At 46.7% G+C, this 26,078-nt stretch overlaps 1 protein-coding gene across 6 annotated transcripts in view; it reads left to right on the top strand.

Annotated features, from left to right (window-relative positions):
* The window catches only part of elf1 (E74-like ETS transcription factor 1), a 272,982-nt gene that overhangs the window by 37,465 nt on the left and 209,439 nt on the right, over window positions 1-26,078 (top strand). Inside the window, exon 1 of one of the 6 annotated variants that reach the window (XM_070883071.1) lies at window positions 1,833-1,849. The exons of the other annotated variants lie outside the window; for them this stretch is intronic. The gene's annotated coding sequence lies outside the window, so the exon portion shown is untranslated. Of the gene's footprint in view, window positions 1-1,832; window positions 1,850-26,078 lie in introns of those variants that run through there. 6 annotated transcript variants of the gene reach the window in all.

The following is a 26,078-nucleotide window of genomic DNA, read 5'->3' as shown; positions in this document are numbered from 1 at the left end:
TGGAGAGAAAGCAGGAAAAGGGGTACTGAGGTGAATGATCAGCCATGATCTTATTGAATGGTGGTGCAGGCTCGAAGGGCCGAATGGCCTACTCCTGCACCTATTTTCTGTTTCTATAACAACTTGCTGTGTAAAAAAACCCACAATTCTCTTCATTTCCCGCCTGGTTCTTTTGCCAGTGACCTTAAATCTGTGTCCTCTGGTTACTGAACCTCCTGCCAGTAGAAAGAGTTTCTACCTATTTACCTTATAAAATCTCTCCATAATATCTTGTACCTTGTAAACAGCTATGAGGCAACTGTGCATATCACTTAGCTCAGTGAGTAACCTGGGTGCACCGAGGAGACTCAGTGACACATTCGACCTGTTGCCCCATCAGTTCTCCATTCGCCTTGCCAAAATTATTTATTGTGGCAGATGTGGTAATGGCTGCATTGTAAACCTGCCTTCCGGAGCCAGTGCAAAACATCAAGTGAATCTTTGGAGTCGGCAGTCTGCCGGAGAACTCCCCAGTACAGTTACAACACTGTTTTACCGTCACACCAGATAGCAAGAAGAGGCTTCAGTAAAAGCTTCAAGGACTCAACTGTGTGCAATGACTTGGCCACCAGGGGTTGGACTCTTCTGTCCACATGACCTCCCTTTGCTGGAGACAGCTAGAGATCAGGTGAATGCACCATCTTGCGTTTATAGAGTGCTCCTCCCATGAAAGAAAGAAACTTAACAAGGTGGGCACTGAGTAGTAAAACTGGACATTTAGTGGAAGAGATGGAACTGAAGGCATGGTCAAAGTGAGAGCTTCTTAGGAAAACTCTGCAGGTGGGGATGGCGAGATGACAACAGAACGGTTTTGGGTGAGAATTAGTTCTTGCATATTATGTGGCACGAACGGGAAAAAAGCAAATATTCGACATCTTCACAACAGATCGGGGGAGCCTTGAGGTGTGTAGCAGGTAAAATGGCAAGTAAGGTTCTACCACAAAGAAAAACTTACATTTATGTAGCGCCTTTCACGACCACCGGATGTCTCAAAGCGCTTTACAGCCAATTAAGTACTTTTTTGGGAGTGTAGTTACTGTTGTAATGTGGGAAACACGGCAGCCAATTTGTGCACAGCAAGCTTCCACAAACAGCAATGTGAAAATGACCAGGTAATCTGTTTTAGTGATGTTCATTGAGGAATAAATATTGGCCAGGACAGCGGGGACAACTCCCCTGCTCTTCAAAATAGTGCCATCGGATCTTTTACGTCTACCTGGGAGATGGGGCCTCGGTTTAACGTTTCATCTAAAGGACAGACCTCTGACAGTGCAGCACTCCCTCAGCACTGCACTGGAGTGTCAGCCTAGATTTGTGTGCTCCAGTCCCTGGAGTGGGTCTTTGTCAGCCCACATGCAAAATTGTGAAACCTTTTATCGAGGCTCTCCTGTGTGAGATCGAGGTCATTGACTAGAGAGGGAAAGGGGTTAACTACTTATTTTTCTTTCCTATCAGTTTGCTTTGTTGGTGTTTTTTTTTAAGTAGATCCATTCACAACAAATCTTATGACCTTAAAAGGCAATTCATGCTGGAAATGATTCCCGTACTCCCACAGATGATGTCAGGGAAGACTGGGAGTGTCTTTCCCAGATGAAAAGAGCTGGAATTTGTTGTGATTTGGCGTCTGGCTTTTCTGTGACTCAGCAGGGAATGGAACAATTATGGTAGGGTGACTTCACCCTCACGCACAAGTTGTGAAAGGGAAAAGTACTGAAGCGAGCAGCATGGGGAGAGGGCTGAGGGATGCAGTCAGGAGGAGGAGGAAGGGTGTCACAAGTTCAGGCAGTGGACCTGAAATGCATTGCCACTGGTAAGACATTTACATCCCTTGTACAAACATAATTATATTCCAAGAAGCCTGACTCACCTACTCTCTCTCTGACTCACAATGTTGTTTTAGTTGGGTGTTTTTAAAAAGAACTAATCTAGTTGGAGTGACCTTGATTTAAAAAAAAATGTCTTTTTATTGTAGCAATTTAAAAATTGTGTAATACAATTTATTTTTTTGAAGTGCAGTTTTCAGTGTCTTGCACAATAAAATTGGGACGAACGAGTGAATGAACACTTGGGGCGAGAAATTTGGCAGGTTTGTGCCCGTTTATCGCCATGGTGAAGCTGAAAAAGTAATTTTTTTTACGCGAAACAATTTGCACAAAATTTAACGCCCAGGTGGAAAATTCGTCAGTGGTTTTGCGACAGCCTAAAAATTATCGCAGGCCCATTTTTTTCCCGCCGTTTTTATGACTTCAATTGGTGTGCAGTGCTGCGCTATTGCCGGTGGTGGAAAATTCGCCAAATTCGGCGATAGCGACATTTTTATTGCCCGCTAAAAACACGCCCGAAAACATCAAGTCTTACCAGATCGGACCCACAACGCACTCACCGCTAACAGCGCAACCTTGAAAACTGGAGCAGAAGTTCATTGCATAAAAGGATTTGGAGGGAAGGCTGCATTTTACACACTGAGCTTTATGTGAGTTCATAGTTCATTTTTAAGGATATAATATTTAAGAACATTTAAAAGAATGGGGGCTATAATATCTCTGCCATTATTCCTGGCTGAATTTTCTATGCAGCATCAAGCTGGAAGAAGGCTTATTGACCATTTTGAGTGTAATCGAAGAGCTCGCTGACATTTACCCCCCCACGAGTTTATAGGGAACTTCACTCATACCTGCACCTGTCTGAGGCACAGTGCATTAGAAGGCTGCGCTTCCGAAAAGAGGTGGTCACAAAGATATGCCAGCTCATAAAGGCAGACCTACAGTCTACCAGCACCAACATGCCTGCACTGCCCATCGAGGTGAAGGTGACTGCAGCACTTGCCTTCCATGCCTCCGGCTCCTTTCAGGCATCAGCAGGGGACATATGCTCCATCTCGCAGCACGCTACACATTGCTGTATTCGCCAGGTGACTGCTGCACTGTATGCACGCAGGATGGACTTTATAAACCTCCCAATATCCAAGGAGGCACAGAATGATAGAGCTGTAGGTTTTGTATGAATTGTTGCCTTCCCCAAGGTTCAGGCTGCCATTGATTGTACACATAGCACCCTACGAGCACCCTTGGAGGATCCAGTGGTTTACCAAAACCGAAAGGGATTCCACTCCCTGAACGTACAGATCATCTGCGACCATACTCAGTGCGTCATGGCAGTCAATGTCCAATTTCCAGGGAGGATCCATGATGCTTTCATCTTGCGTGAGAGCACTGTCTCATGCCTGTTAGAATGTCAGCCACAAGGCCAGAGCGGGATGCTGGAGGACAAAAGTTACGGCCTCGCCACCTGGCTCATGATCTGCCTCCGGAACCCTCCGGAACCCCATACAGCCACATGCAACATTGTCGAACAGATAATTGGAGTGTTCAAGCAGTGCTTCCGATGTCTGGACCACTCTGGAGGTTCCCAGCGATACTCCCCTCAGCAGGTCTCTGAGTTCATTGTGGTGTGTTGCATGCTACACAAAACCATCATGAGGGGACAGGATTTTCCACTGGGGACTGCAGGACCACCTCAGGAGAGAGGGGAGAAGGAGGACGACCACGAAGAAGACGAGAAGCCTGGCGATGAACCCATCCCATCACTGCAGGGGAGGCCTCATGGAGCTTTCAGCACTGCAAAAGCCTTATGTCGGCAACTCAATTCATCGCTTTGCTTGAACAGCGAGCAGCACATTTCACCATTGCCTGCCCACTCTATCCCACCATGTGACTATTCCCCCTCTTATTCTGCAAATGAGTCACTACACAGGAATGGTTAAAGTAAACAAAAGAATGTATTAAACATACAAACTGGAATAGCATTTATTAAACATTGTTGTGAACTTTTATAACTTAACAGAATTGGGAACAAAACAACAATGAAAGAACAACTGAATGTCTTTTACCTGTGGCTCCTCCTCCCCGCCCCCCCCCCCCCCCCCTCGCGCCATGACAAGGTGGTACCAAGACGTCATGCAGTAACGCGGCCAGAGTCCTGCTCTAAAAGGGGGATAGACAATGGCATGTGTGGATCCCCTGGAGAAGCTCAGGGTGTGGAAGGCCCGGCTTCTGAGTGGCGAGCCTCTTGCTCGGCCTCGCCACTCATGGGTGATGTGGGTCTGGTTGCTATGACACTGGGGACTGCAGTGCCAAATGTCGAGACCATCAATTGCGCAATGACATTGACTGCCTCGGTGTTCTCACGCATCTCTGCGACATGCCCTCCCTCATGTCCGCTGATAGTGCCGTGATGCTTGCGGGAAAAGCACCCAAGACATCCAGCAACTATTGGCTGAGCTGGATGCTCTCCCTGGACAGTCCCACCATGTCCAGGTGTGCATCTGTCTGTCTGTCTTTGCTGACTCACCCACTGGAGCGACGGCATATGGGATTCAACCCATGGCGTGCGTGGCTGCATGCCTCCTGGACCCGAGGCCTCGGATTGGCCAAAGCCCGAGAATGTGTCTTCCAAGTCAGAGCTACTGGCCGCCACACGTAAACGAGGTGTCACTTGCATCACCCCCCGCCCCCCCCCCACCTCCCAGAATAGCTTCCTGAGTTTCCTCCATCCGTGGAGGTTCCTCATCCTCAATGTATTTGTGGTCCCCTTCCTGCACCCTCACACGATGGGCTGAGGTGGAGGCTTCCATTGGCGGATTGGGCACCTCATCTGGAAATAGAAAACAACAGACGATTGTTTAGCAACAAGGGAGGGGACAGGGTGACATGAGAAAGGTCACATAACACAGGCTCATTTGAAGGACCGCCGCTACTGCATTATATGTAGCTCACAGACTCTACATCTCATTGCCCCAACCCTAGCCTACAGATACTGCATGACATTGCCCTAACCCTAGCCCACAGACAATGCATCACATTGTCCCAACCCTAGCCCACAGACAGTGCATCACATTGCCCCAACCCTAGCCTACAGACAGTGCTCACATTGCCCCAACCCTAGCATACAGACAGTGCATCACATTGCCCCAACCCTAGCCTACAAATAGTGCATCACATTGCCCCAACCCTAGCCCACAGACAATGCATCACATTGCCCTAACCCTAGCCCACAGACAATGCATCACATTGCCCCAACCCTAGCCCACAGACACTACATCACATTGTCCCAACCCTAGCCCACAGACACTACATCACATTGTCCCAACCCTAGCCCACAGACACTACATCACATTGCCCTAACCCAGCCCGGGGATTTTGCAGGACTTGTCCTCAGTTTCGAACAGGGGATCAGCACCCCCACAGGTAGCTGACCTCTCTGAGGCACCGATCAGAGCTGCCACTCTCTCTGTCAGGTCCGTTAATGGCAGTATCTGGGGTGGACCACCGCCTGTGTGCTGCTATTCCTGGCGGTTATGCGACAACTTTCCCTGCAAAGATGGCACTTGGAATGGTTACCAGAAGGTCCATCTGTTCTTGTGGCACACACACATAGCCATCAAAGCACTTATACCATACTATGTGTATTTAATAAAGTCCTCTGTTTAATGGCCCTGGTAGTTGCACGTGGTTCACGAGGAACACATTGAAGTGCAGAAACATCTTTTAAGATATCAAAAAGCAGCCTTACTAATGTGTAACGATCATTCATGGCAAATAAGGTGCAACACTAACCCTATATATAGCAACATGTGTCAGATTTACAATTTAAGTAATGAACGAGTGTATGAATAAAAATATTACTTGCTCTGACGACCCTGCAATGGTCATTGAACATTTTTCCTACATGGTTGATGGTCCCTCTTGATATCGATTGAGGAAACCTCCTCGGCCATGCTGGTCCACAGACGCCTTCGCACAGCTGGGAGGGGTTTACCAGCACCCCTCCTATTTAAAAACCCCCCATCTACTCTGCACAGATATGATGAGGGCCTTGTTTGCCTCATAACTGAACTTTTGGGCTCTCTGCCTGCTGGAGTCCCCTTTCATCGTGGCTGCTTGGTCTGTGGAAAAATAGCTGATTCAGCCCTGAATGTACTGCACATGCGTGGGTGCACCCTGACAGCTGACCAGAATTGCGGGAAGTGGAAAAATATCGGGAAGAAGAAAAATATCAGGAAAAAAAATTTGCGCATGCGCAGAAGGTACATTTTTTTCCTTTTTTTTGATTGCAAATTTCAGCTCAAGCGCACAAATTCATGCGTGCAAGGCCGGATTTAGCCCTATTGCTATCGCTGGTTACTGTTTGCCGAATTTTGCGACATCCGGCGATAGCTCTACCCTGGTGCTAAAAAAAAAATACTTCCATGATTATCACCCAAAAACGGCGAAATGGTTAAAACCTGAATTTCTAGCCTTTCATGTTTGTGCTGATGATCCCATCAAGGTGAAGTGACTGGGAAGAACTACTGCATCTGCTCGTGCAGAGGAATGTCACAAATGTCAGTCACGATAAAGGCAATAATTTTGGGTGCACTGAACCACATGTTAACTGGCTCGCACACACCTTTGAGCTGAGTAGCTCCTGACACCTCTCTTGCCCCCAAATTTATTATTGCATTCAGTACAACAAAACAAAAATCAATAGACTGTACTCTACCAAAGTTAACTGCTTTAAAGAGGGAAGAAAAATCAATTTTCCAATTTAAAAAAAAAAACCTGGAGGGGTAAAACACATTATCTGGTTATGTATCTCATTGCTGTTTGTGGGACCTTGCTGTGTGCAAATTGGCTGCCTCGTTTCCTACATTACAACAGTGACTATACTTCAAAAATATTTCATTGGCTGTAAAGTGCTTTGGGATATTCTGAGGTTGTGATAGACACTGTATAAATGCAAGTCCTCTAAGTAAAATCAATGGAAGTAATGGAGGAGTGGAATGGGTAATGTAGTAGATGTGCCAGTGCAGCCTTCGGCCGCCTGAGGAAAAGAGTGTTTTGAAGACCAGGCCCTCAAAACTGTCATCAAGCTCGTGGTCTACAGGGCTGTAGTAATACCCGCCCTCCTGTATGGCTCACAGACGTGGATCATGTACAGTAAACACCAAGTCGCTGGAGAAATACCACCAACGATGTCTCCACAAGATGCTACAAATCCCCTGGGAGGACAGGCCAACATCCCCAGCATTGAAGCACTGACCACACTCGACCAGCTTCGCTGGGCAGGCCACAAAGTTCGCATGCCAGACACGAGACTCCCAAAGCAAGCGCTCTACTCGGAACTCGTCCACGGCAAATGAGCCAAAGGTGGGCAGCGGAAACGTTACAAGGACACCCTCAAAGCCTCCCTGATAAAGTGCGACATTCCCACTGACACCTGGGAGTCCCTGACCAAAGACCGCCCTAAGTGGAGGAAGTGCATGCGGGAGGGCGCTGAGCTCCTCGAGTCTCATCGCCGAGAGCATGCAGAAATCAAGCGCAGGCAGCGGAAAGAGCATGCAGCAAACCAGACTCCCCGCCCACCCTTTCCCTCAATGACTATCTATCCCACCTGTGACAGAGACTGTGGCTCTCGTATTGGACTGTTCAGCCACCTAAGAACTCATGCTAAGAGTGGAATCAAGTCTTCCTCGACTCCGAGGGACTGCCTATGATGATGATGAGTGGATGTCATATACTTGGATTTTCAAAAGGCCTTTGGTAGGCTCATGACAAAGGTTTAGGGCATGTGGAGTTGGAACAAATACCTGAATGGATAGCAAACGGGCAAAAAAATAGAAAGCAGAGAGTAGAGGAAAAGGGTGTTATTGAGATTGGAGGAGGGTGTTCCACCATGAGCAGTGCTGGGACCACTGTTCATAATTTACATTAATGCTTTGGAATTATGAATAAATAACGAGATCAAAATGTGCTGATACTAAGCTGGGGAGTATAACTAATACTGAGGAAGAGTACAACATAATAAAGAAGACATTAGAAAACTTGCAGACTGGCAGTTAAATGGCAAATGAACTTTAACTTGGATAAATGTGAGGTGATGCACTTTGGTAGGAAAAATAGAAATATCACATACCTTGGCAAATAAGAAACTGAAGGGGAAGAAATCATTTAAAAGCCCCATTGTAGGTCAATAAAGCAATTAAACATGCTAACAATGCAATGGGATTTATTTCTAGGGGTATGGATTCAAAAGCATTGATATTACGATAAACTTGTATAGGACTCTGGTCAAGCCACACTTGGAGCACTGTGCACAGTTCTGGTCTCCATATTATAAAAAGGACATAGAAGCCCTGGAGAAAGTGAAAACGATTTACACGATGGTACCGGAAATGAGAGATTTTAGTTATTGGGAAAGATTTGAACAGGTTGCGACTTTATTCTTCAGAAAAGAGAAGCTTTTGAGCTGATTTGATGGAGGTCTTTTAAAATAAGGATGTGCTTATTTGTACTGTCAAAATGGCCACCATGGTCCACCCTTTGTCTACAATTGGTTCCTTTGGAGGATAAGCCACACCCTGAGGTTTCGCTGGAATGTGTAACTGGAACTGCCCATCCGAAGGTTTCACTGACTATGCAAATTGTAACTCGATCAACTTTGACTTCCTGAAGTGACAGAGGACAGAGCTCCCCAGAAGACAGCAAGGGCCAGCCAAAGTGCCTTACCCAGTCCAAGTGTATGTCTTCCCCCAGCTGGTGCCTTACCCTAGCGCAAGTACATCCTTTCCCCCCCCCCCCCCCCCCCCCAACACACCATAGATGGGGCAGGCAATGTGTACGGATTGTTAACCAGTTTATTGGTTATGAAGCTCTCTTTTCCTTCCGAGCCTCCCTCTCTCTCTTGTCTGGCCCCCACCCAGCCTCTCTCTCTACCCCACCTCCCCAGCCTCATCTCTTTAGACCATCCCCCAGCCTCATCTCTCTACCCCACCCCATCTCCCCCCCCCCCCCCAGCGCCTCTCTCTCTCTCTCTCTCTCTCTCTCTCTCTCTCTCTCTCTCTCTCTCTCTCTCTCTCTCTCTCTCTTCCACCCACCCCAACATCTCTCTCTCTCTCTCTCTCCCCCCCTCTCTCTCTCTCTCTCTCTCTCTCTCTCTCTCTCTCTCTCTCTCTCTCTCTCTCTCTCTCTCTCTCTCTCTCTCTCTCTCTCTCTCTCTCTTCCAGCCCCCTCTCTCTTCCCTCTCGCCCCAACCTCTCTTTCCTTTCCCCCAAGCGCGCGCTCTCTCTCACGCTCGCTCTCCCTCTCGCGCTCTCTCTCTCGCTCTCGCGCGCTCTCTCTCTCTCTCTCTCTCTCTCTCGCGCTCTCTCGCTCTCTCTCCCTCTCGCTCTCGCTTCTCTCTCTCTCTCTCTCTCTCTCTCTCTCTCTCTCATGGGGATTCCATATGTACGGAAGCCCCATAAGCATGAATAAGGTTCACATAAAAAAATACATTTAACATAACAAATAAAATTAAAAAATACATATTTAAAATTGTGACAGATTTGGAAAAGGGGAGGTGCAACGAGACCTGGGTACATCAGCCATTGAAAGTTGGCATGCAGATGAAGGCAAATGGCATGTTGACCTTCATAGCGAGAGGATTTGAGTATAGGAGCAGGGAGGTCTTACTGCAGTTGTACAGGGCCTTGGTGAGGCCACACCTTGAATATTGTGTACAGTTTTGGTCTCCTAATCTGAGGAAGCACATTCTTGCTATTGAGGGAGTGCAGTGAAGGTTCACCAGACTGATTCCTGGGATGGCAGGACTAACATATGAAGAAAGACTGGATCGACTAGGCTTATATTCACTGGAATTTAGAAGAATGAGAGGGGATCTCTTAGAGAAACATATGAAATTCTGACGGGATTGGACAGGTTAGATGCAGGAAGAATAATACCGATGTTGGGGAAGTCCAGAACCAGTCTAAGGATAAGGGGTAAGCCATTCAGGACTGAGATGAGGAGAAACAACTTCTTCTCAGAAAATTGTGAACCTGTGGAATTCTCTACCACAGAAAGTTGTTGAAGCCAGTTCGTTAGATATATTCAAAAGGGAGGTAGCTGTGGCCCTTATGGCTAAAGGGATCAAGGGGTATAGAGAGAAAGCAGGAATGGGGTACTTAAGTTGCAAAAATGATCAGCCATGATCATATTGAATGGTGGTGCAGGCTCGAAGGGCCGAATGGCCTACTCCTGCACCTATTTTCTATGTTTCTGTCTCACTCTCTGGCTCTCTCTCTCTCTGGCTCTGGCTCTCGCTCTCGCTCTCTCCTCAGTCTCCCTCCTCTCGGCCGCAGTAATGCCGGGGGGAGTAAGCCGGAGCCTGAGCGGTTGAAGAGATGTGGAGATAATGTTTACATTTCTGAGAGAATCCAAAACTAGGGGTCAATATTACAAGATAATTACTAATAAATCCAATAGGGAAATGAGGAGAAACCAGGAAGTAGTTGAGGCAAGTAGCTTAGATGGTTTCAAGAGAGAAAAGGGAATAGAAAGATAAGCTGAAAGGTTGAGATGAGGTTGATGGAATGGGAGGAGACTCGTGTGGAGTATAAACACCAGCACAGTTTGACCTGTTTCTGTGCTGTGTATAATCTATATATAATAGTGAGACTTGCATGGAAGCGGGAAAAATGCAATGGAAGGCAGGGTATCTGTGGTGAAGTTCACAACCGTCATTGAAAAGGTGCTGTGAATGACCTCGCTGTTCGTTGAAAGAAGTAGAAGTGTTTCGGTCATGCGTGTTCAGTATTGACTGAACCTCTTGTAATTATGGGCCTACCTATTTCCTGAAGTGGTGCTGTAGGTTGGTGCCAAGCAGAGGGCTGCTGGTAGAGGCCCAGGGGTGGCTTTCCGTCTGCCCTTTCCACTGGGGGAAATATCAAAACAATCATGAGGGGGTTGAGAAACTAAAGATTTGAAACGTGCAATTGAACAATCTGTGAATAACCCAGTGTAATTAGTGGTTTTACAAAGCAGCGTAAAACAAACGAGGGAAATTGTTCAGTGTGTGTGTGTGTGTGTGTGTGTGTGTGTAAAAGATTCAGATGTAAACATAAGTTTAAAAGTTAGCAAATTAGTAGTAAAGAAGGAAATTAAGAGACCTTTTACACCCAATAGAGTAATAGTCCTGTGGAATAAGTTGGCAGGGAAAGCTGAGAGAGAGAAAGGGAAGGAATATGGACGAGAGAGATTGAGAGAGAGGGAATATGAACCAGATACAGACTGCTGAAGTTGATGGAGCCAAAGTTCACCCCCGACGGAAATGGGTCACACCTACTGTTTTTGTAGTGTTTTGGCTGCCGCAATGGATGCGGTGGCCCATCTTGCAAAATTCATGTCTTTGTCGTTTTTTTTCTAGCGTGATGGAAGTCGGTCATAATGGGGCCGGCAGTGCGGGGGCGGGTGGAGTGTCCGCTACTGTCAGTCATCGTGCTGGCGCGTCAACACGTCTCTCCCCTTCACTTTAATGGGGGAGCTGCTGCGAGCTCTGCATCTTATAAATTAGGTCCACTGGGCCACCAGGGGGGAGTTTGGCCGGGCCAGCGGGCTGGCACCCAAGAGGAGGTGACGGGCTGCCTGTTGGCGGCCCGGTTGAACCCGGGGACATAATTGTTGGGCTGATTGACAAAAATAAATAAGATGGCGGCCGTGGCAGTGCGCCCTCCTTTTTAATGGCAGCTGCATCGCCATCTTACACACACTGCAAACACAGTGCACCGACAGATAAAACTGTCGGGCACTGAACGGCGGCCGAAAGATTTTCTACGGTGAATTTTGCTTGCGAGGCGGGACATTGGAGCCGCACGCTTTGGTGACGCAACTGGTAGGGTTCCGCAGCAGCAGGGCGGAACTGGGGACTGCTGGGAAAACCACCGCGGAGAATTTTGTGAGCAGCAACCAATTGACAAAAAATCAATGGCCATTTGGCATCGCCGCTTTCCGCCAGTAACGGGCCTTATTGGGAAGCTGAATTTTGGCCCGATGTATATTAAAATAATGGGCTTGTTGAATTAAATGACTCTTTTCCTGTTACTGAAATTGTGACAATAGGGTTCAAATCAAATTTGTGGTGGGAGTAGGCAGTCCCTTTTCTTGAAATAAATAGAAAGAATCAGGTTATAACTGGCAATAGATAAGTGTTATAATATCATAAGCTCGCCACAGACTGGTTCAGTGCTGGGGCTGGGGTGGGGTGCCCAAAAACTATTGAAGCAGGTTGCTGTAGTGATGACATTTTGTGAGCATATAACTGGATAACCTGCACTTCTGCATTTCAGTAAGTTTCTGTTGCTTGACATGCTTATCTGTTTTATGAAGTTACCGTCTCAAATTACCTCCCCCCACCCTGGTGGATGAGTTTCATTGGTTGGCGTGCTGTCATGTTGCCTAATGTGGGATGTAGGCTGTTTAATGGCTGGAGATAGCAGCAAATGATTATCAGTCCTTCAAACAGATGCTTTGATTCTCCCTGCCCTAATTTCCAAGAGACAGCACTGTTTTACTTTTGGGCAGTTGACACTGTCATTGCAGTAAATGGTTATTTGCATTCAGCATGGAATATACAGCTCATAAGTCAACAAATGCAGAAAAATACAGGATCTGATGGTCTTGGAATCTCCTAATGGGCCTTTTCAAATCTGGGGCTAAAATGTGAAAACATTTTGGAAATTCTGTATCTTGGAGGTGAATGGATATGGTGCACTGGAACATCTCACTTGCTTTCATTAAGAAACCTCGATAGTGTCGAGGTCCAATTGTATAGGATGCCGAGCACTGATTTAAAAAAAGGAATGAGGTACATCAAATAGCAGTTAGTTGGTGCTACGTTTGTGTTTTAAAAATCTGTAGATCATAGAAAGAAGGCAAAATTGGGAGAAGCTGCGAATTTTGAAAGAATAAGTTGAAGCAGATGATGGTGCAATGAGTCTTGATTTCAACACAATTTGTGTAAAATGCAATGCCGGTTGAAACGTTCATACAATGTCCAGCTCCTGAACTGTGAAAATTATCTAGTAGTACAATTACATACTTGAGTCTATCCGAGCTTGGATAGTGTTTGGGGATATGATATTATGGTGGCGTTGATGATAATGTTACTGGTAATTTGAGCAATTTGAGATGTTGAATTAAGAGTGTGCACACTTTAAACACCATTGACAGTCAGGCAGTTTTTTTCACCTGGTACATAATGATACTAAATGGTAAATAAAACCTGCTGACAGCACTGTAATGGGAGTCGACTAGTCAATTGGTAATCTCCATAGGAACATGGCTATAAGCCAATGCAAACCTTTGCTGCTATCCAGTTGTGTTTATGATCTAGCGCAGGAGTCCTGTTGAACACAATTTATGGTTTAAAATAAATTTTCTTTTGCAAATACCTGTATATCATTCACCATATCCACTTTATTTTAACCTCTTTCTCCATTTCTTATAAAGTTATATTTGTCCTTTGAGGATTGCTTCTTCTGTATGCTATGCAGGAAAGCCTAAGCTCTAGGCTCTGAAATTTCCTGCCTAAACCTCTTTGCCTCTCCTCCTTTTAAGATGCTGCTCAAAACCTTCCTCTTTGATCAGTCGTTTGGTCACCTCTCCTGATATCTCCTCCTTTATCTCTGTGCCAATTTATGTTTGCTAACAGTCCTGTGAAGTGCCTTGTGAGACTTTACTATGATAAAGGCGCTATATAAATGCAAGTTCTTGAGTGCTGCCAAACCTTTGTTATACCACTATTGATCAGGGAGTTCAAGACTGGTCTGGATTGATTTAATGTTTGATTTTTATGGTCTGTCTTACGAACCTATGACAAATCCTCATTCCCTTCAGTCAGTACTTTTCCTTTTCTCTTCCTTTACTTCACTCGTCCTCCCTCTTCCCCGCAATGGTCAAGAAACATATCGTGTGAAGATTGTACAGACCAAGCTCCTGTGATGAAGCACGCAAGGCACCCTAGACCGACCCCGTAAAGCATACACTGACTTCTGTTTATTTTCCTCTTTGTATCAGAAGTTCCTGGTGCAGTAGTCAGCTATAGCAAATGTTATAAAGTTGGCGCACTGACTAACTGGATCAGAAATGCTTTCTAACTAAGAGAAATAAAGAAGCTATGAAGCAACATTCTCCGACCAGAAGTCAGTAACAATGTGAAGGTGTGGGTGTATCAGATCATCATTTGGTTTTAATAATAATCCATGTCCGTATGCAACGCTGGGTGCGTTGCGGTGCAGTGGCATTTTTTTCCCCTACAGCTGCTTTTGCTTTGTTTCTGATACCAAAAACCCCTTGTATCTAATTCCCAGAGTCTCCTGTAGTCAATAGAAACATAGAAACATAGAAAATAGGTGCAGGAGTAGGCCATTCGAGCAACAATCAAACTATTCAATCAACATTGAAATCCAAGTGAGGGCCAGTCCAGTTACTGTTGTATTCTTTGATGGCAGGTTTTGGGAGTCTGGTATTCTTGAGCCGGCACCCATTGGCCATGCCGTGAAATGGAAGAATTTGCCTTTATTAGCGACCTCAGAACATCCCGAAGTGCTTTATAACCAATGATGTACTTTTTGTAGTGCAGTCACTGTTACAATGGCAGCCAAGTTGCACACAGCATGCTCCCACAAACAGCATTGAGATTAATGACCAGATGATCTGTGGGGGATGGGGAACAGGCCACACGGTTCCTGAGGCTGAGTGTGGAGCCACCAGTTCCATTGTTGGCCAGTCGTCAGCCACACAACAGTGGTGGCGACATTCTGTCCATTCTGCCAGAGGATATTTAGCCTTTATTCTGCCCCAGAGGTTACCAGGTCTGCCCTTGTCCCTTCCCCGTACAGTGCACCCAAGATTGCGAGCCCAGTAAAGTGGGGGGATTGACTGTAGATCGGAAGCCCTCTTACTGTTGCTGTATGCTTCATCTCTGGGCAATTGCATTCTGAATTTAATTACTTTTAAGTGCTAGGAGGAATTTGACAGATAGGTGTGCTGGATCTATGTTAAGGTTGGAATTCATTGGGCAGGGAGGAAGGGAGTGGGGTAGAATAATGGCAAGAGCAAATGGAATAAGTCTCTCAAATTTGACCCTGGCAGTTGTTGGGAACGCAGAAATACTTTGAGAAATTGTATTGGGGTATCAGTGGTCAATAGATTTCTTTTGACCAATGTATCCCCAGCAACCCTTGGCTACGCAAAGCTCTTGTGTTTGAATTTCTGGTTTTGAAGGGAGAGAATTCCATGTAATAACGCTGTCGGAGAGAGCATTCCACAGGCAGGAGAAATGCTGTGTGATGCTTTGCCAGTGGTATTCAATGTTGAATTCAATGTTGATTGAGGCAGAATCTGGGTGCAGCTGCGGAGCTCGTTTTCCAATTGTGAAAGTGGAAATCGGGCTTAAATTATAGCAATTTGAATATTTTAATTGTCAATTGAATTGAATTCACAGTTTTCCCCTCGTGCTCTGTTCCTATTTTTGTTGTGTGGCGATGCGGAGCAAAAGTGAGACATTTCTCCCACAGGGACAGCAGGTGAACCGAGCAGTTGAGACATGCAGGGGCCGACATTGCCCTCAGTGAGAAATTGGGAAGGGCACTTTGAATTAACCGGAAATTTACCGTCCGGCGGAGTTCGAGGGAAGAGCTGGAAAATTTGGATCTTTAACTGTGACACTGCCTCCCAGCGCTTTGGAGTGCTGTTTGAGGTGGTGTAGGGGTGGGTTTGCGAGGGAATGGAGCAGTGTCGCGTCGCAACGTCCCTCCCCTTCACTTAAAGGGTGGGGGGTGGGAGGGTGGTGCTGGGCTGCCTGTTGGCCCGGCCGAACAAGCGGCTGCCATTGTCAGGCCGACTCCCGGCCACGTCAATGCACCCTCTTTAAGGACAGCTGCACCACCCAGCCACTGGCAGTTTTCCACTGCGCGAAGCTGTTTTCTGTGTGGGGGGCGGTAAGGGGTCGGCGCGGCGGAAACCTGTTCCCCTGCCCCATTAAAGGTGGTAACAGGCCTTAAAGAAGGGCCAATCTCCCCCTGCAGAGTTATAGCGGAGGTGCATCGATGTTGCATGTGTTGGATGTGGCGCTGTGTTTGAGATTTCTCTACTCAGTGAGTTCCAGATCTTGGTCATTGCATTTGGGAGGCATTGGGTTGATGGCAGATATTGCCGGTAGGAAAGGAAAATGAAAGAGTGAATCTCTTTGCCCGAGTCTCGTGCATCTCCCAGCAGAGTGTAGCTGTTATTGGCTGGACATTAATTGCCCATTGGTTGGCGAATGGTGCGTGCCCTGAAGAGACTTGGGAACAAAATATTATAAGAGCATTCGGGATGAGAGAAAAAATTTTATGCTGAAGGAACCACACACCCCAAAAAACCTATTTGTGATAACTTTTTAATTTTTGTCTTGTTAGATTTCGAGATTTTTAAGTGTGTTTTCTTTTTTTTTTAAATGGTAGCAACCCACTTGTAAGATGGACTCTACATGCTTTATTGTACACTGAAAAAGCTGGACAGAGATGTTGCATAGATCTATATAGAATCTACACAGAAATGGGCTGTTCAGCCCAACTGGTCTATGCTGGTGTTCATACTCCACAGGAGCCTCCTCCTGCTCTAATGACCTCTTCCCATCCAATCCCTGTATCCCTCTATTCCCTTCTCCCTCACGTGTACAGCGAACCTCCCCTTAAATGCATCAATGCTATCTGTTTCAACCACTCCATGTGGCAGTAAATTCCACATTCTCACCACTCTCTCAAGAAACCCCTCCTAAATTATTTATTTAATCAGTTACTGCCTGTCTTATATTTATGTCCCCTTGTCCTTGCCTCGCCCGCAAGTTTGAACAGTTTCTCCACTTCCACCTTATCGAACCTCCATCAATTTTTTATTTTATTCATTCATGGGATCTGGATCTCTCTGGCAAAGCCCATTTATTGGCCATCTCAAATTGCCCTTGAGAAGGTGATGGTGAGCTGCCACCTTGAACCGCTGCAGTCCATGTGGTGAAGGTACTCCCACAGTGCTGTTCGGGAGGGAGTTCCAGGATTTTGACCCAGTGACGATGAAGGAATGCCAATATATTTCCAAGTCAGGCTGGTGTGTGACTTGGAGGGGTACGTGGAGGTGGTGATGTTCTGGGCCTGCTGACCTTGCCCTTGTAGGTGGTAGAGGTCGCGGGTTTGGGAGGTGCTATCGAAGAAGCCTTAGCAAATTGCCGCAGTGCATCTTGTAGATGGTACACACTGCAGCCATGGTGTGCAGGTGGTGGAGGGAGTGAATGTTTTTAAGGAGTGGGTGAGGCGCCGATCAAGCGACTGCTTTGTCTTGCCGGTGTTGAACTGTTTGGTTGTTGCTGGAGCTGCACTCATCCAGGCAAGGGGAAAGTATTCCATTACACCCCTGACTTGTGTCTTGTAGGTGGTGGAAAAGCTTTGGGGAGTCAGGAGGTGAGTCACTCGCTGCAGAATACCCAACCTCTGATCTGCTCTTGTAGCCACAGTATTTTATTGCAAACTGAAATAGCTAGACAGAGATGTTGCATAGAACTACATAGAATCTACATAGGGGCTATGTGGCTGGTCCAGTTCGGTTTCTTGTCAGTGGTGACCACCCAGGATGTTGATGGGGGAATTCAGCAATGTTAATAGCAATGAATGTTATGGGGAGGTGGTTAGAATCTCTCTTGTTGGAGATAGTCATTGCCTGCACTTATGTGGCATGGGTGTTATTTGCCATTTATCAATCAAAGACTAGATATTGTCTTTAAGCATGTAGGCACAGACTGCTTCATTATCTGAGGAATTGCGAATGGAATTAAACACTGTGCAATCATCAGCAAACATCCCTACTTCTGACTTTGTGATGGAGGGAAGGTCATTGATGAAGCAGCTGAAGATGGCTGGGCCTGGGACACTGCCCTGAGGAACTCCTGCAGCGATGTCCTGGGGCTGAGATAATTGGCCTTCCACAGCCATCCTTTTTGCTAGGTTTGACTCCAACAAGTGGAGAGTTTTCCCCCGCTTCCCATTGACTTCAGTTTTACTAGGGCTCCTTGATGCCACACTCGGTCAAATGCTGTCTTGATGTCAAAGGCAATCACTCTCCCCTCTGGAATTCAGCTCTTTTACCATGTTTGGAGCAAGGCTGTAATGAGTTCTGGGGCTGAGTGGTCCTGGCAGAACCCAAACTGGGCATCGGTGAGCAGGTTATTGGTGCGTAAGTGCCGCTTGATAGAACTGTTGACGACACCTTCCATCACTTTGCTGATGATTGAGAGTAGACTGGGCGGTAATTGGCCAGAATGGAGTTGTCCTGCTTTTGTGGACAATTTTCCACATTGTCGGGTAGATGCCAGTGTTGTGGCTGTAATGCAACAGCTTGGCTAGTGATGCGACTAGTTCTGGAGCACAAGTCTTCAGCACGACAGCTGAAATGTTGTCGGGGCCCATCGCTTTTGCAGTGTCCAGTGCACTCAGCCATTTCTTCATAACACTTGGAGTGAATCGAACTGGCTGAAGACTGGCATCTGTGATACTGGGGACCTCGGAAGGAGGCCGATATGGATCATCCACTTGGCACTTATGGCTGAAGATGGTTGCGAATGCTTCAGGGTTGTCTTTTGCACTCACGCAATCATTGAAGATGGGGATGGAGCCAATTTAAAAGACCTTTATCGGATCTTCTGTTGGTCTCCTTTACAGAGAAAAGAGCGCCAGCTCACTCAATCTTATAGTTGCATCCTCTCAATTCTGGTAAAAATCCTTGAAAATCGTTTCTGTACTTTCTCCAGTGCTTCAATATCCAGTTTTTATATATGGAGACCAGAACTGGACACAGTACGGGGGGTCTAACTACAGCTCGATGTAAATTTAACATTAACTGTTTTGTCAGTATCATTGGTATAGAAATCTTTGATCAAGAAAGTGAAAAAAAGTACTTTCTTTGGCTTGTTTGGGGGGCTGAGTGGGAGGTGGGGAACAATGTGATTACAATATTAGTATCCTTCCTTCTTAGGCAGTCCCTCAGAGTCGAGGATGACTTGCTTCCACACTAAAAATGAGTTCTCATGTGGTTGAAGAGTCCTATACAGGACCTACAGTCTCTGTCACAGGTGGGGCAGATGGTGGTTGAAGGGATGGGTGGGTGGGGTGCTTGGGTTGCCGCGTGCTCCTTCCGCTGTCGATGCTTGGCTTCAGCTTGCTCTCGGCGTAGAGACTCGAGGTGCTCACCGTCCTCCCGGATGCTTTTCCTCCACTTTGGGCGGTCTTGGGCCAGGGATTCCCAGGTGTCGGTGGGGATGCACTTTTTCAAGGAGGCTTTGAGGAGTTTCCTTGAAAACGTTTCCGCTGCCCACCTGGGGCTTTGCTTTCTTGCCATGTCGGAACTTCGAGTAGAACGTTTGCTTTGGGAGTCTCGTGTCGGGCATGCGGACTATGTGGTCCGTCCAGTGGAGTTGATCGAGCGTAGTCAGTGCTTCGATGCTGGGGATGTTGGCCTGAGTGAGAACGCTGACGGTGGTACTTCTCCAGTGCTTTGAGGTGCCTGCTGTACATAGTCCATGTCTCTGAGCTATACAGGAGGGCGGGTATCACTACTGTCCTGTAGACCATGAACTTAGTGCCAGGTTTGAGGTCCTGGTCTTTAAACACTCTCTTCCTTAGGCGACTGAAGGCTGCACTGACGCACTCTCAGTATTGGACTTAGTCATCGACATCTGCCCTTGCTGATAGTAGGTCCCAAGGTATGGAAAATGGTCCACGCTGTCCAAGGCTCGTCATTAGTATATCCGGTATTTGAGGGACACGATTTTTGATTGTTGACCTGAGTTAGGACAGTCTAGTGAAGAAACAGGAGAGTTCCAGAGATGAAATGGAACAAGTACAAGCCATTATTCTGTTGCCTACCAAGATATTAAGGTTACTAAAAATCAGTTTGTTTTACCACCTTGAAAAGGATTGCTCCTGCATCAAAGGGATTCAATGATTGCTATCTGTTAGTTTTGTTTATCTTGCCGATATGTACTTTGGAGGCGGTCTGAATTCCATAAGCCGCTGTTTGTATATTACCAGCAGACACCGGTTTTTTCAAGAGTTTGCCAGGAGGAGCTGGAAAAACAAGAAACTCCTTTTAACCATTCCTCTCAATCATATGTCTTTATAAATTACCAGTGATATTGTAGTGTTTCTGATTCTGTGAATCATTCACTTTTCACTGTCCTGCAGCTTATCTGAAGCAGGCCTAACTTGGAATTAATCACTGGTGTCTGGATGCTGCTCCATACTCTGTTGCTCATAGCTTTGCTGTGGTTGGGTTACACATTTGCAGCTATTTTGGTGAATGGTACTGGAGGCCACTAACTTGAATGGCTAGGTTTGTGTATGTAAAAACATGAAGATTGTGGGGTGAAATTGCCCTTTTTTATAGCCCCATTCGTGCCTCCTGGGGCGGCGCTATTGGGGTGCAACGAGGCTATCGCCCAGAGGAAGGAGTCAATAAGAACATAAGAAATAAGAACAGGAGTAGGCCATACAGCTCCTCGAGCCTGCTCTGCCATTCAGTAAGATTATGGCTGATCTGATCATGGACTCAGCTCCACTTCCCCGCCCAACCCCATAACCCCTTAACGGTTAAGAAACTGTTGATAGCGCCTCCGGGGAAATTGCCCTGAAGGTTTGGGGGGCATTGTGTGGTTAGCAGTGCGCCCCGGTCTGGCGATCGCACAACTATGATGTCATCGCAGTGCGCGCCGACCCCGCATTGACCCCTTTGCGCCTTGCAGGGGAAAGGGCACTCTCACTCCTCTCATCGCTGGAATTCAGCTCTTCTGTCCATATTTGGACCGAGACTGTAATGAGGTCTGGAGCTGAGTGTTACTTGCAGAACTCAAACTGGGCATCGGTGAGCAGGTTATTGATGAGTAAGTACTGCTTGATAACACTGTCGATGATACCTTCCATCACTTTGCTGATGATTGAGAGCAGACTGATGGGGTGGTAATTGGCTGGATTGGATTTTTCCTGCTTTTTGTGGACTGGATATTCCTGGGCAGTTTCAACATTGTCGGGTAGATGCCAGTGTTGTAGCTGTACTGGAACAGCTTGGCTAGAGACACGGCTAGTTCTGGAGCACAAATCTTCAGCACCATGCCGGGATGTTGTCAGGGCCTGTAACTTTTGCTGTATTCAGTGCGCTCAGTTGTTTCTTGATATCACATGGAGTGAATCGAATTGGCTGAAGATTGGCTTCTGCGATGGTGGGGACCACGGGAGGAGGCTGCTATGGATCATCCATTTGGCACTTCTGGCTGGGGATGGTTACAAACACTTCAGTGTCTTTTGCACTTGCGTGCTGGGCTGTGCCATCATTGAGGATGGGGATATTTATGGAGCCATCTCCTATTAGTTTAATTGTCCTTCACCATTCATGACTGGATGTGTCAGGATTGCAGAGCTCTGAGTGTGGTACCTATCTCCTTGGCCCGTCCTCTTTCTCTGTTGGTTCCTTCGCTACTACCGCGCCCCCCCCCCCCCCCCCCTCTCTACCGAATCGCCCTTCAGGATCCTCCTTGTCTGCCGCCCATTTCTGGAGCCCTTGGAACTTTCCTGGCTGAATCCCCTCCCTTCCGTTCAGTCTTGCCTGCTGCATTGGTTGACTCCCCATCCTTTGTCACTTTGTGGTTCACATTCTCTTTAACGTTCTCCCAGACTAAGTCTCCACTTGAGCCCTCCACAAATTGCAACTGATTCTGCTCCCTGTTTCCTAGCAAAATCTCTCATCCTCATTTCACATCGCTCCATGACCTCGCATTCTTTACCGCAGTGATCTCCTCCAACCTTGCGTGCCTGCAAGCAGCTTCTGCCTCTCTGACTCCGGCAATTCCTCGTTCTCAGCCCACCATTTTGGTGACTGCCCGTTCAGCCATTCCTCCTTTCCTCTGGAACTCCTTGCATAGATTCCCTGCCTTCATACCTCCCTCTCTGTTTTCAGAAATCTCCTCAAACCCTCCCTTCAGCCTCCCTTACCCTAACCATCACCGGTGTTTGTCTTTTCCTTCTTGCTTGGTACCCACCGTTCTTCCTCCTCAATGTACAACACTTTGGGGAAATCTCCGCGTAAGAAATGCTATAGAGATGCAAGTTGCTGTTTTCACCTGGGAGCTGTTTGTGGGATCTTGCTGTGCGCATTTAAGAACATAAGAAATGGGAGCAGGAGTAGGCCATTTGACTCCTTCAGCCTGCTCTGCCATTCAGTAAGATCATGGCTGATCTGATCATGGACTCAGTTCCACTTCCCTGCCCGCTCCCCATAACTCCCTCAAAGCTATGTCTATCTCCGCCTTAAATATATTCAATGACCCAGCCTCCACAGCTCTCTGGGGCAGAGAATTCCACAGATTTACAACCCTTTGCGAGAAGAAATTCCTCCTCATCTCAGTTTTAAATGGGCGGTCCCTTATTCTGAGACTATGTCTCCTAGTTTTAGTTTCCCCAATGAGTGGAAATATCCTCTCTGCACCCACCTTGTCGAGCCCCCTCATTATCTTATATGTTTCAATAAGATCACCTCTCATTCTTCTGAACTTCAATGTGTATAGGCCCAACCTACCCAATCTACCTTCATAAGTCAACTCCCTCATCTCCGGAATCAACCTAGTGAACCTTCTCTGAACAGCCTCCAATGCACATGGCCACATTTGACTGCACACCAAAGAAATTAACTGCATGAGTTACTTGAGAGATGTAATTAAGGTGCTATATGATGGCCTTTGTCATCCAAGCCCTTGACATGCCTTGGCTCCTATTATACTCTTCCTCCTTTTGATATTCTGCACTTGTTCTGACCACAAATGAGGAACTTCCAGCCAGGAGAATTTCACGGGGGAGGGGCTACAAACACCTGCCACAACACGTACTGCTGAGCAAGTGTTCTTTTCTCCTGTGGCTGGTGCAGTTGTTTCCAGTAGTGATGCTGAAGTGTCTGGTGGTTTGTGATGTGTCCTTGTGCCATTGGCAGTGTGTTTCTGCGGGTGTTGATGTTGATCTGTTTTTACTTCAGAAATGATCTGATCGGCCAAAGTGCCAGCACGATACTGCTAGATGTGGTGAGCAGATCTGACAGATATGTAGCATCGGCCTGTTTTTAAAGGCCGCAGAGCTGCCGTGGGTGTGAACCTTGGGTGTACTGATGTCTCTGTACAGTCAGCAGAGGAAGTGATGTCAAATAGTGGTGGTTAAATAACATGCCGACAGATAACGACCAGTTTCTTGGTTTTAAATATATTCTATCTATGTAAAGGCACACACCATATGAGACAACTGCATTGGACAATGTTCCACAGGTGGAGAAACTGTGAAACACCGTGTGAGGGGAGAAAACATTTTTTTTTAAAAACATCAAACTGAATAAGGAAAAGTCCATTTAGCAGAGGCAAAGTCTGAGGTTTGTTTGACTTATTTCTTTCCATGTTAGCTCAGTGACAGTGCATGTTATAAAAAGTGCTGAATGGTACCAAAGTCCAAATAAGATATTGTTAGCAGCTGACTACTGAAATGATATGACCACATTAAACCATCCCTTCCCTGACACTGCCACCAGCATTAATATCAAACCCATCTCTGAAGTGTGACAGAATGCACATGAGAGAAGGCCGAATATTCAAACTAAAGTAAGCTACCTGCGGCAGAACTTAATTGGCAGTGAACTGCTCCTTACTGTAAGCTTTGCTACCCTCCAACAGTTCATTTTCATTATGGATAGATGACCCATGTATAAAATGAGGTCCAGGGACCATCATCATCATCATAGGTGGTCCCTCGAATGAGGATGACTTGCTTCCATGAGTTCACAGGTGTTTCGATGAAGGACCCAATGTTCCAGTCCTGAACTCCAATTGAGGGGGTGGAAGATGCCTGTGTGTGAATTTTTTTTTAACATGTGGTGACCGTTGCACACCAGCCACCACACGGGCTTGGCAGAGCTAGGTCTTCGTCCAGTGGCAAGGATTAACCAAGACGACTGGAGACCTGCTCTGCTGCATGGACCTAGCGCGCACACATATCACAGTGTGGGTTGGCCCGTGCTGCCCCTGGGCCCTCGCATCTTCTAGCCCCTGTACCCTCATCTGTCGCACCTCCGCCACGATCTCTCGCCAATCCTCCGCCATAAACATTCACCGCATCTTGCCACAAGCACTCGGCACTCATCGTCCCAACCTTCCCCCTCCTCTGTACCAGGGTCCTGCTGATGTTCCTGGCCACGCTCCAAAAATGGCAACCAGGGTTTTGATGACGTCGCCCATCTGAAAATTGTCGCACACTTGGAGCAGCTCGCGCTGGAGGTTGAAGTGGTACGCCGCTCCAGCTCTTTTATAGCCCGACCTGTGGAGCTGTTCTCTCACAGGTCGGGGAACCACGATGTCCCAGGCCCGCCGCTGCTGCAGGCCTTTTAGATGTCTGTGAATACAATTCACTGTAACAGACTTCTGTGAAAGGTTTGGACTGTTCTACACGCTTTGTTCCCATTCTGTTTCATCCCTTTCTTTGCCCCAGCATTTTTTCTCATTGATTGTACTGCAGCTCCTTTTCTATATTGGGTTCTGAGGGTGATGCTCCTCAATGTCTACGCCTCGCATGGGTAGCAGCAACCCGAGAGGTTTCATTTGCTGTGTCTGTGAGGCCTAATGAACTGAGTATGTTTGTTCTGCGATCGCTGTTGGCTGGTGCGTTTGGGCTGAGGTGAACGGTTAGCTCCCATGTAAAACCAGCTTTCATTAAGGAAGGTCATCCAAATCAAATGCTAAATTCTGAATCAATCCTGATAGATTGTTTTTAAAAAAAAAAAAAAAAATTTGAGTCCTGCATAGGGGGAATTTCCACCTCCAGTTTGACCCCAACCCAAACCGAGTCTGCTTTCTTTTTTAACTGTGGAGGTCGCGCATTAAATGAGTTTGGGCATACAACTACCAGTAATTCAGTGCAAGTTGCTGAGTTAATGTCATTCAGAGGATGGCTGATGTGGAAATTGGCAACATTCACACTGGTATAGTGTGACAGCAGGGGTGGGCTCTCTGGAGGGACATTGTGAAGCAGAGTAGTGAGGACGCTAGTTTGCAATTTACCCATGTTCCACTTGACTCTCCTCCACCTGGCTCTGTGTGTTGCTTACATAAGGTGAGAAAAGAAGTGTAAGGTGTCCCGTTCCATTGTGCTGGCATCCCTCGCACATTATGGTAATTCACATTAACAAATGGTCCAAGTTTTGAATGCCCCACTTCAAGTAAATGCATCAGAGCCATTGCTCAGCTGCCAGCTCCATTTATTCAGTGTACAGTCAAGATGGTTCAGGAAGACTCGGGCCAAATACTCATGCAAACTTATCTTGTCTGTACTTGATCATTACTATTGTGGTTGCTCAGAGTTTGGGACAAAACTTGACATCTGTGATGTGGGGATATTGAAGGCCACCTATATGATCATAAAAATTCAGGGATGGTTGAAATTTGAGGATTGTAATCTGGAGGTTAAGTTGAAACAGTATTTTGGGGTCAGCAAGAAGGACCTCTACTTTGTTTTTACAATATAATCCAAGATGTAATATTAATGGTTCTGCCGAATGCAAAGCTTACTCCTCATCCATCTCCAGTGTGTACATTTGTGAACACGGACCCGTTGACTGCAGTAATAATTCAGACCATTAGATAATTTATTTATGAAGAAGGAATGAGGACTCTGCTTTCTCACTTCTGTGCTTCTGTCTTTTCTTGGGCCTGCTAGCCACAGATAAGCCACACGCACCCGAGCAGAGGCCCATTTAAGAATGCAATGCACATCCTGTGGTAGGAAAAGCAGCCTGCATTATGACTGGGTTGCAATTTTCGGAGGGAGCCCCTAACCATACTTCTCCATTGTAGCTGAGAGAAACCAAATGTTTCAACTGGCTCCTTTCCGTAGCTCAGATGGCATTAACTCAGCAGCTTGTGCAGAATTACTGGTAATTTAGTAATGAAAGAATAAACTGAAGTGCATATAGGATTGAAGATATGGGTGTTGTCATCCTTTTTAAAGAGCTGCGAAGAAGAGCTCCCGTGGGGCAATTTCTCTTGGGAGGGCGAAAGGGGGTCACCGCCAGTTAGTTAGGGGTCGACGAGGACGGAACACCAGCAGGGTAGGAACGTCCACCGCCGCCCCAAAAGATGAG

The sequence above is a fragment of the Pristiophorus japonicus genome, chromosome 6 (assembly GCF_044704955.1).
Source record: "Pristiophorus japonicus isolate sPriJap1 chromosome 6, sPriJap1.hap1, whole genome shotgun sequence".
Classification (NCBI taxonomy): domain Eukaryota; kingdom Metazoa; phylum Chordata; class Chondrichthyes; family Pristiophoridae; genus Pristiophorus; species Pristiophorus japonicus.
This window is presented reverse-complemented; position numbering and strand designations above follow the sequence as displayed.